Here is an 8,929-nt window from a genome sequence, read left to right on the forward strand (position 1 = left end):
GGGATTCCCAACCCATATGATGTCAAACACCATCAAGACACAGCTGACTTGTGGTTTGACCCTGTAGGATTTTCAGGGCAAGAGATGAAGAGAGGTGGTTTGCCATTGCTTGCCTCTGCATAATAGCCCTGGAATTCTTTGCTGGTCTCCCTTCCAAGTACTAACCAAGGCCAACCGTGCTTTAGCTTCTGAGATCTGATGAGATTGCATAGCCTGGGCCATCCCAACCCATGCACTCATTTTTTTTCCATTTTAAAAAGAACTTTATTAGAGTTATAGACACCAGTGTTCCCTCTAAGCTGAGTTAGTGTGAGCTAGCTCACGGATTTTTAGCCTCTGGCTCACACATTTTTGTCTCAGCTCAGGAAGGATGGCCCCAGAGCAAACTAATTTATGCAGTAGCCAAATCACTTGCTCACAACTTTAATGCAAGTAGCTCACAAAGTAGAATTTTTGCTCACAAGACTCCACAGCTTAGAGGGAACACTGAACACAGTACAGACAGTAATGAGGCATAGTACAAAATATGCATTTGATAAAGCAGTAAACATTGTAGGGCATAATATCAATTAAACATTGCCAGGGTAGACAAGTGAATTCTGATAGGTCAGAGCAAGACAGAAGCATTGAAGCTCCATCAATCCAGGGGGCCAGAATAGAGGGTGTATTAGAGGTGAAGCCAAGTATTGATAACTTGGATTTGATGGGAGGAGGTCCCGTTCGGCCACAAATTGCAGTACCAGGGCCCGGGTGAGGACAAATCTAGAATAGGTCTTGGTGGAGTCTGCTTGAACCTGATGTAGAGTGTTGATGGTCTTGGCCATAACAAACTGATTGCATTTTTTTTTCCATACCAGGCAGTCAAGCTTGGGGATGTAGGAGATTTCCAAACTGCTGCAATGGTTAATCTAGCTGCAGCAAAACCCACGCACTCATGAAAGAAAAACATATCATTTCCAAAATGGCATAAAAGCCCATGTTATAGTAATGGTAGCTCAGGCTCGCTCTCCCAGAGCTGCAAGCCTACAGGTCTCTCTCCTCTCCCAATGATGCTCGGGTCTTGGCTAGGGTACACCTTGTGGACTGCACAGGACAGCCACTTTGGGGGCATAAAAATGTCTTAGTCCAGTCTTGGCCCATGCACTGCCTAGGACCTAGGGAAACAACATCTGGATCCATCCAGTAAATGAAGAGCAATTGTGCCGTCTTTGTGCAAAGGCATCTACATCTGGAAAGGCCCTTGGGCATAGTGAGAGACACTGGGGAGAGAAAAAAGAGCAAGAATCCGTCACTCAGACACGTGCACACACAGAGCCGTGTACAGGCACATTAAAAGGCCTCGTTTGTTCAGTGAGACCCTGTTTGATCACCGGAAAACATCTCTTCCTTGCTGTCTTGTACTAGCAGGTGGATTCCTGCAGCATCTGACAGCCGCACACGACAGTTTTCCCCAGAGTTCCACCAATCACACCGTGCATTGTGCACAGGGGCTCTAATTTTCATTAGAAGCTTCTTACGGAAATCGGCTTCATAAAAACAGTTTCAGAGGAAGAAGGCAGGCGCGGCAGGTGTGTGTGCGGGAAACCTCTGTGTTTGCTTTGAGAAAATGTATATGAAATATTTCGGCGAGGACGTGTGAGAGTTTGATGGAGGGGCACGCTCTCGAAGCTTAAGCAATGAGTTCAGATCCCAGAGAGGACAATTTGGGCAGATAATTGTATAACTGGCAAAATCTTTTTCTGATTTGCAAACGGAAAAATGTTAATGCATATGACAAAACTAGGGGGAGGGGCAGTTTGTACTCATATCTGGTTCCCATATCCCTAAACAGAACAGGTGAAAAGGGAGGGGGGGAGTCCCCTGTGACATCTAAAAAGGCTAGGTTGGGAATCGGGACCTACATAGACAAGAACCAGGAGAATGAGGGATAAGACTACCAACCTCTAAGCAGGGCTTGGAGTTCTCCCAGAAGGAAAAGGCACCAGATCCCTGCTGAACATCCTCCCCTCCCCAAGCACCCAAATCTCCAGGAGTTTTCAGGATAACCCAAATAGGGGCTGTAGTAATGAGAAGAATTAGACAAGAGTGAATGACAAAGCTGATTAGATCCAACATATTATCTGGATCTTTGCATACAACCAAGGGTATGTTAACACTACAATCGCTAATAATAATTATCATATGGCAGTGTGTGTAGTATAGCCAAGAGATCCTAAAATTGCCTGGCAGCCAGAAGTTCTAGTTCTTTAAGCAATATGTACCACTAGGTGGTGAGCTAGAGTTGTTTCTTCAGAGGTTTGCCATTGCCTGCCTCTGCATCGCACCCCTGGTATTCCTTGGAGGTCACCTATCCAAATACTAGCCAGGGCCAACGCTGTTTAACTTCTGAAATCTGACAGGGCAGTACAATTGCTTTTAGACTTTTTTTCACATCAGGATAACTATTGTGACTTCCTGCAAAGAATTATGGAAATGGGGGATCAGATCAGGGAGGGTGTGAAGGATTCTCCAGTAGGGCCCCAGTGCCCCCCCCCATCACAGAACTACAGTTCCCCAGGAGATAGTTAAACCAATTTAAGCCTGTAGCATGGCTGCAACCCTGGTGGCGGCAAACCTGTCTTCCTGTCCCGGTCAGGATGAAGGTGACCAGAAATGTTAACAAAGGTGGGTGGAAAGAGAGGAGCTCTCCTCTTCCTTGCCCAGGACTTTTGCCCAGAAACACTGTGCCTACTGGTGTTCCCTCCTGGCAGGGCTTCCATCTCGGCTCAGAGCCCCACGAAGAAAACAACAGCTGCAGCTAAGGATGCCAACTCCAGGTTGGTACATTCCTGGAGTTCTGGAGGGTGGAGGCTAGGGAATGGGAGGACCTCAGCAGGGTATAATGCTATAGGGTCCACTTTCCAGAGTAACCATTTTCTGCAAGGGAACTGATCTCTGTACTCTTGAGATCACTTATAGTTCCAGGCAATCTCCAGGCCCCACCTGGAGGCTGGCAACCCTAGGTGCAGCACAGTGTCTATGAGACAAGAAGCTCAAGGAATGGAGGGTTCAGCCTCCCTGTTGCTGTCCAACATGGGTAATCCTTCTATTTTGGTGCTTAATTGTGTGAGCCATGCTGTTGTTGTTGTTCAGTCGCACAGTCGAGTCCGACTCTTCGCGACCCCATGGACCAGCTCCCGTCAGGCCCTCCTGTCTTCCGCCGTCCTCTGAAGTTGGCTCAATTTCATGTGCGTTGCATCGATGACACTGTCTAACCATCTCATCCTTTGCCGTCCCTGTCTTCTTTGACCTTCAATCTTTCCCAGCATCAGGGTCTTCTCCAGGGAGTGCTCCCTTCTCATTTGGGGGCCAAAGTATTTGAGCTTCAGTTTCATTATCTGGCCTTCCAGGGAACAGTCAGGGTTGATTTCTTTTAGGATTGACCGATTTGATCTTCTTGCAGTCCAAGGGACTCTCAAGAGTCTTCTCCAGCACCATAGTTCAAAAGAATCTATTCTTCGGCGCTCGGCCTTCCTTATAGTCCAACTCTCGCAGCCATACATGACTACTGGGAATACCATTGCTTTGACCATGCGGACTTTTGTTGGCAGGGTGATGTCTCTACTTTTTATCATGCTGTTTAGTTTCGCCATCGCTTTCCTCCCAAGGAGCAGGCATCTTTTAATGCTGACTCTAAAATAAAAACATGCATAGGACAGAGCTCCATGTCCCACAGAAATCCCATTGTGATGCCATTGAAGTCCCTTTGATTATGACAGGACTACTTTTTCTGGACTGCGCCCTGAGTTTCAAAGCAAGGATCCTCCGTTCCAGTCTAGCTCATGGGTCCCCAGGCCTTTTCAGCCCATGGGCACGTCTGGAATTCTGACACAGTGTGGTGCACGCAGCCACGAAATGGCTGCCACAGGAGGTGGAAACAGCCACCGAATGGCTGCCTCAGCTTACCTTCCATCACACAGTGAAGATCCTTGTGTTGTAGTGGCAGCGGCTGCCAAAGCAATGTTTTTGAAAATCCGCCCAGCCAATCAAATCTCCAATAGCCAACCAGAAGGCTTGCTGGACAAAAGCCCCACCCATTTTTTAAAAACACTCTCCAGCACCACTTTGGGGGGTTTTTTTTGAGACATTCACCCAATTTCCCTCATTTATTCCTGATTCGAATCCCGCATCTTGAGCTACAAAGTAGATGAAGGCATACAAGGAGAGTTCTTAAGCTCTACAGGGGCGGGATTGAAGAACTAAACATAAAACTGGGTCTTTAAAACAGAACTTAAACCTGGAATTAAAGTTCCAGGTTTCAAAAAGCCACGTTATCTCCATAGAAGGCTACAGCATCCTGGGCTTTGAAACAGGTTTCTAGCTCTGCTTTGTGAGGAAAGATCATGACTTGTACAGAGTGAAAACATCCTTTGGCAAACCATTTTTAGGCCCTTTTCACACATAACACTAAAAGTGCCTTTGAGCTTTTCTCACACGGTGCGCATGTGTGAGCATCATTAATGTGGGACAGGAAGCCGAAGTGGACCATTTCAAATTTAAACATACAGCCAGTGACGGTTTTACATTTGCATTACAGATTAAGAATGGCAGTGAAGCCCTTATTCTATGGTGGCAGAAGGCCCCCAGTTTCTAAGACCTGAAGGCCAGCTGGCTCCCATACTGAGCAAAGGGTACAATGTACGAAGTCCAAGAAACTCAGGGTTTCCCCTAGTTTTATCCTGCACAACAATCCTTCAAGGCAGGCTAAGCTGAGAGAGTAACAAGCCCAAAGTCACCTAGTAGCTTCATGACTGAAGAAGGATCTGAATATGGATCTCTCTGCTCCACATCCGGTGCTCTAAGCCAGATACCACAGGGGCTTTCCCTTTAGCCAGTGTGGACGGCTTCAAAAGGGAGTTAGATAAGCATATGGAGCAGAGGTCCATCAGTGGCTATTAGCCACAAGGTATAGATAGGGGCTCTGGGGCAAGTGATGCTCTGTCATCTTGGTGCTTGGGGGGGGGGTCAACAGTGGGAGGGCTTCTAATGTCCTGGCCCCACTGGTGGACCTCCTGATGGCACTGGTATTTCTGGCCACTGTGTGATACAGAGTGTTGGACTGAACATAAGAACATAAGAGATGCCAATGTTGGATCAGGCCAAAGGCCCATCCAGTCCAACACTCTGTATCACACAGTGGCCAGAAATACCAGTGCCATCAGGAGGTCCACTAGTGGGGCCAGGGCATTAGTAGCCCTCCCACTGTTGACCCCCCCCAAGCACCAAGATGACAGAGCATCACTTGCCCCAGAGTCCCTATCTATACCTTGTGGCTAATAGCCACTGATGGACCTCTGCTCCATATGCTTATCTAATTCCCTTTTGAAGCCGTCCATGCTTGTAGCCGCCACCACTTCCTGTGGCAGTGAATTCCAAGTGTTAATCACTCTTTGGGTGAAGAAGACTGGATGGGCCTTTGGCCTGATCCAACATTGGCGTCTCTTATGTTCTTATGACTCCTGTATGCAAAGCTTGTGAACCCCAGTAAATTGTTCCTGATATGCTGGGCCAGATACCTTGGCTTCTTCCTTTGCTAGTTCGCTCTGTATATTCAGTCTCTGGGCCAATTCTTTTGAAGTGGCCTCCAGTGGTGGATGCAGGACATGTGTAGTAGCTGGAGATATAATAGGATGAGCATTGGGGAAAGACCCGAGTTCAAATCCCTACTCAGTCCTGGAGCTCACTGGGATACAGTCAGTCTGCCTAGTCTACCTCACAAAGTTATTGCGGGGATAAAATAAGAGGTGAGTGGGATGGGCAGAGTTGCGTCCGTTGCCCTGGCTTCCTCAGAGAAAGGCTCCATTGAGGAGTACTCCTTCCCCCCTCCAGTGATGGCCAGCCCTGCCTCACAGGGTAAATTACCCTCAATCTGGATTTCACTCGATTTTCTCATGGCCACTCTGTCTAGTTAGGGGGGGGGACAGGGGATCCCCCAGATTACAAGCCAAACCAAACCCTTGCAGAGCCTTCCAGGCAAAGATTCCCTCTCCGATCACGTGCCTGAAGTGTGAGAGAGTTTTACCCTGATCAGATCCAGAACTGACCCCTATTCGACACCTCTCTCTCCCCACCCCCAACACACTGGGTGTCAGTGCCTCTTAATATAGCCCTCCTTCAACCCTCCCACGAGATCCTTGCAAATTTTGGGCTAAATCCTCCCTCTTTCCCACTGCAGCCAAATCCCATGACATCCCTGTTTTCTTGGCTGTCCCCCCACTTGAGCTGACTCAGGGACACCCGCCCTCAAACTCACCTCAGCCTCCAGCCCCCCTTTCCTTTAAGGTGACTCCGGTCCGTTTGCCTCTCCTGTCACCTGTCCCTCTTCCCATCCTCCCTCCCCTACTGCAAACTGAGTTTCAAAGTGGGGCTGGGATCTCTCTTTAAAAACTCTCCCCATTTCAGGTGTCCTTCCTTCCTGCCCCATTCCCCCCACTTGTCACCGCACAGAGTCTGGGTCGGGTGTCTTCTGTGTACGTGTGTGTTCATGCACCACGGCAGCACACAATCAGGTATATACCCCCAAATATACCAGCCTTCTCCCCACAGAGCTTCTCGTTTACCTCTGATGTCCTCAAGGCGATGGCGAGAGACTGCTTTTTATAACTCCCAGGGTGGCCTGATTTATTTGTTGCTTCTCCAAACCTTGGCGACCTTCCTGTTCCAGAAATGAACCCCCCCATCCAACCAGGAAAAGAAACAACAACTGGTACATGAGATGCCCCAAAATTCCACCTTAAGAGCTAGTGATGTCATCACAGGGTCTGCAGTACCAGAAGGCGCAGCCTGCATCCGGAGACCAGGGGTGGGGGGGTGGGAAGCAGAGACGCACAAGGTGTGTGTGGGGGGGACACAGACGGGCAGGCTGACTCCTATTCGTCAACATCTTGCATTTTCCTCCCCCCCCCCCTCCAAACAAGCCATCCACCATCCTCTCCATTCTTTTGCTTCAGGGATTTCTCAACCCCCCCTGAAGGTGGAGGAGCTTTCTGAGCTTCTCCTTTTTCCTCCTTGATTTTTTTTTCCTGGGAGGTGGGGGTGACCACCCCGTCTCTCCTCCTCTCCCTCTCTCAAAAAATATTATTAAGCCAAAAGGGTTGGTTTAGTAGGTAAGTATGGGCCCTTAGTGGCTATGTTGTGTGTTGGTATTGTAAGTGTGTGTACGTGTACGTGTGTGTGTATTCTCTTTTTCTCCTGTGGGGTGCGCGGAGGGAGGGGGTCTGACATTGGTCAAGGGGATGGGGAGACGGATACCCCCTCCCCCTTCTGCCAAACGCCGGGATGATGGCAGGAAAGTATTTCGGCACCAGGAAGGTAGACAGCTGCAAGCTAACATGGATGAGTGTGTTGCCTTCTTCTAAACTGGGGGAAGAGAAGGCGGGAGGGGAAAAGAGAGAGAGAGACAGAGAGATGGGTTTGTGTGTGATGGCCAATGGTATCCCTGAGTGTGTGTGTGTGAGAGAGAGGGGGGGGAGAGAACAAGAAAGCGAGGGGGGGGAGAACAAGAAAGCGAGACAGAACAAGAGAGAGAAGCAAGCAGTTGTTTGTGCCTTACTGTGTGTGAACGAGTGACTGATGATTTTTTTATGTGCACTGTGCACATGATGAAGGGAGGGAGGAAGGAAAATGTGTACATCTGGGAGAAAGATGGACACAAAGGTATCCACCCGGGGGGAGTGTGAGAGATCGCTGCGCCTGTGTTTGGGCGAGTGGTCCGTCTGAGGGCGAGAGATGATTACTCAGGAAGTGTGTCGCTCTCATGGGTATGTGCGCATGTTTGATTTCAACTGGTGTGCGAGAGAAACTAGTGCACCCGAAGTAGGTTCACAAGCGGCGGCTCTTAGGAGGTGTTTGCTCAAATGCGTGTGTGCTCGCTGGGACGCCAAATAGGCAGGGATTCGTGTGTCTTTGCGTGGTGTCCTTAAGTGTCTGGGGGTGACCCCTTGATCTGCGATGTCCATTATTGCGCTGGCATGCTGAAGCAAAGAGAGCTGGGGGAAGGAGGAGAGGAAGAGGCAGAAATAGACAGAAAGAACTCCTAGGAGAAAAAGAAACATCAGTGACACTTACTGACACCACACAACACTGGGGGGGAAAGCACAGAGAGGAAATGCCATTGATCTAGGACATCAGAACATACGCAAATATTACAAGGCAGATAACTAGACACCAGCAGATACCAAACACAGTCCCCTGAGCTCATACCCACCGGTCGTGATCACACACACCCTTGCTCACCCGCACTCACACGCCCCGACACCTCCAAATGCCCTTGCTTGCTTTGCGGCCGTGCAGCAAAGAGCATAATAAAAGCAAACTTTTAAAGGAGATAGCCACAAATTGGATACTCTATGTGCAGAAAACAGGCACTGAGAGTTTAAAGTTCTTCCATTTTATAGAATGCAATGATTTTGTAATCTGGAATTGGGGGATGAATTTAGCCTTTCAGCATCTGTGTAAGAATGTTTAAAGCTGGGAAGCAGGACTTTAGGTTTCACCACCCCTCCCCAAGAAAAAAGTAGTTATCACACCGGATAGAACGCCTCCTGTATTTTAAAAAAGCTACCATTCTAATCTCAAAGAAACTGTTTTAAAAAATGTATACGCTTAACTGATTTTCATTTCTGCCAATCATTCTGCATATACATAAGTATGAGAAATTCCAGAAATTGACCTAACACGGGCATCGATTTTCTGCCATGCTCTGCTCAGAACATTACATTTCAATACAAATTAAATCAATATTAAATATATAAAAAATTGTCACACATAAACATGCTGAGTTCAAAATCCCCCCCCCAAATGCGCATGTGCAACTTTGCCTGGCAAACACTGCCTCCAAACACACCTGCATCCACTCAAAGACAGCACTCCATTGACACATATGCACATG

The sequence above is a fragment of the Gekko japonicus genome, unplaced genomic scaffold, assembly GCF_001447785.1.
Source record: "Gekko japonicus isolate JY-2015 unplaced genomic scaffold, Gekko_japonicus_V1.1 scaffold299, whole genome shotgun sequence".
NCBI lineage: Eukaryota > Metazoa > Chordata > Lepidosauria > Squamata > Gekkonidae > Gekko > Gekko japonicus.